We start from the raw sequence: 3090 nt of genomic DNA, 5'->3' as shown, positions 1-3090 counted from the left end.
CAATGAGATATTATTACACACCTATTAGCATGCCCATTATCCAGAACACTATCAACACCAAATTTTGGCAAGGATGTAGAACAACAGGAGCTCTTATTCACTGCTGGTGGAAATGTAAATATTGCAGCCCTTTTGGAAGACAGTTTGGTCATTTCTTACAATACTAAACATACTCTCATGATAGGATGCAATGATCTTTCTCCTTGCTATTTATCTAAAGGAGTTGAAAATGTACATGTCTGCACAAAAATCTCCATATGGCTGTTCATAGCAGTTTATTCATAATTGGCAGAACTTGAAAGCAATCAAGATGTCCTTTAGTAGGTCGATGGATGAATAAGCTATGGTACATCCAGACAATGGAATATTATTCAGTGTTAACAAGAAATGAACTATCAAGTCATGAAAAGACATAGTGGAAACTTAAATGCACATCACAAGTGAAAGAAGCTAATCTGGGAAACCTACGTACTATAAGTTTCAAACTATATGACATTCAGGAAAAGGCAAAATTATGGAGACAACAAAAAGGCCAGTAGTTGACTGTAGTGGAGGACAGGAGGTAATAGGCAGAGCACATAGGGTTAAGACATTGAAAATGCTCTGAAAAATGTTACAATGATAGATATAAGTCAAACATTTGTCCAAACCCATAGAATATACAACACCAAAAGTGAAACCTAATGTCAACTACAGATTTGGGGTGATTATGATATGTCAATGTAAGTTCATCCTTGGTAAAAAATGTACCATTCTGGTTAGTGATGTGGATAATGGGGAAAGCTATAAATGTGCAGGACCAGGAAGTATATAGAAATATATGTACTTTCTTCTCAATTTTATTATAAACCTAAAACTGATTTTAAAAAATTAGGTCTTTAATACAATTCTTTAAAGGATTTTATTTGTTTATTTGACACATAGAAAGAGAACAAGCATGAGCAGAATGAGCTGCAAACAGAGGGAGAAGCAGGCTCCCTGCTGAGCAAGGAGCTGGATGTGGGGCTTGATCGAGAACCCTGGGACCATGACCTGAGCCGAAGGCAGACACACAACTGACTCAACCACCCAGGTGCCCCAGGCTTTTAATAACATTTTTTTTTTTTAAATAAGGTAATAGGTTTGCCTCCCCTCCTTTCTCCTAGAACATTTAATTTAGAAAACTTGTGATTGTAAGTACTCTCTTCTCTATTTGAAATGTACATAAATACTTAAGGTGCTTAAGATATGTGGGCACCTTGCTTTATTTTACAAAACTACCTTCTATCATAAAGATATGAGAAATCTGTTTCTCCTCTGGATAAAGCTGATGAGCTAATCTCAATTACCAGGTAAATCTAAATTAACTATGTGCGAGAAGTGGTGTTGTTAAGTCTTCTTACTTGAGGAGTTCTTACTATTTATCTTGACAACAGGTATGTAATGGGTTGTTTCTGCTTGGTTATATAAAAGGTTGAGATTTCTTCCTGTTTTTGTAATCTCAGCAGATTGCCTGTGATATGCATCATATTCTGATTTAATGCCTACTCAATAATAAAAGTGTTCTCTCTCTCTCTTATTTCTGTGGAGTGGTTTTCTGGGTTGAGAGATTTGTTTTAATTTTTATTTTTTTTTAAAGATTTTGTTTATTTATTTATGAGGGAGAGAGAGAGAGAGAGAGTGAATACAAGCAGGGGAAGCTGCAGGCAGAGGGAGAAGCAGACTTCCCATTGAGCAGGGATCTCAATGTGGGATTCCATTCCAGGACCCTGAGACCATGACCTGAGCCAAAGGCAGACACTTAACCGAATGAGCCACCCAGGTGTCCCTAGAGATTTGTTTTTAATTAGATTTCTCCAACACTACAAAATACTCCCCTATAAAATGCTATAATTTAAATTATTTGTTTTTTTTTTAAATCTAAGTTATTTTTGAAATCTCACTGGTAATAACATTGTAATAAAATATAACACTCATATTCATCTGAATTTCTAGTTTTTTCAAACAGCTTCCTAGAAAGAAATTGAGTCAAAGATTAAATTTTATTTAGTTCTTTATATATATATATACAAGAGTCTCATTTACTACATGTTCCTGAAAATATATAGAGAAGTAAAACACACAAAAATCATGCAATAAATTTACATGGTATAATGGAGAGAATGTTCTCAGATATTAGAAAAAGATAATATTCTTACTTTTTGCAAATGTTTACTTTCTTATTCTAAGAATTTAAAAGTATGTACATAGTAACAAAAATATTGACTAGATTAAACATTAAATTTCAATTGGTTCATTTTCTGAAATGAGTTTTGCCTTACAATTCTACTCTTCTGGCTTCCTCAAAGTGACCCTTAGTAGACAGAGAACCTTTTCAAATGTGTAGTAGAAGGGTGGACCCATGGTAACTTTTACAAAAGAATAAATAGCAGAAGATTTTAATGCTGATTTTGATGCTATTTAATCAATTTTCCTAAAACTTTTCAAGTGAAGATCTAATACAGTTCTTGCTAAAAGTGCTGCTGTAACCAGTACTCATATAAAAGCTCCAGGAAACTATGCATTTTCACCTTACTGAGGTCTATTGATTCTTACCATTTTATTATAGAAAAGTCAATCATACTCAAAAGTGGATACAACAACTTAATGGGCTCTTATGTAATCAGCTTCTCATTCCACCTATACCCTACCCATTACTTACATCAAAAGTAGTTTATTCGCTTATAAATATTACAGAATATATTGAAAAGAAATCTTTTAACAATGTAATCACATTGTCATTTTGCTATATTATTATTTTCACATCCCATAATATTAAAAATAATTTCTTAATCTAATTAACATCTCCCTGGCTATCTTTTCTAATTTTTTAAAATTTATTTGCATTAGAATCTACGTAAAGCTCACATATTTTATTTGATCAGTATATCACTTTTTATCTGCAGATTCTCCCTACCCTTTTTCTTCCCTTAAAGTTGACTTGTTGAAGGATCCAGTTCATTTTTCTGTAGTTTTTTTTGTGCACCCTAGATTTTTGCATTGCATCCATGTCCTATCAAATAACATGCCACTCTGCTCCCTGTACAGCCTACATTTATGGTAGTTACATCT

Source organism: Lutra lutra, chromosome 11 (assembly GCF_902655055.1).
Source record: "Lutra lutra chromosome 11, mLutLut1.2, whole genome shotgun sequence".
NCBI classification, from domain to species: domain Eukaryota; kingdom Metazoa; phylum Chordata; class Mammalia; order Carnivora; family Mustelidae; genus Lutra; species Lutra lutra.
This window is presented reverse-complemented; position numbering follows the sequence as displayed.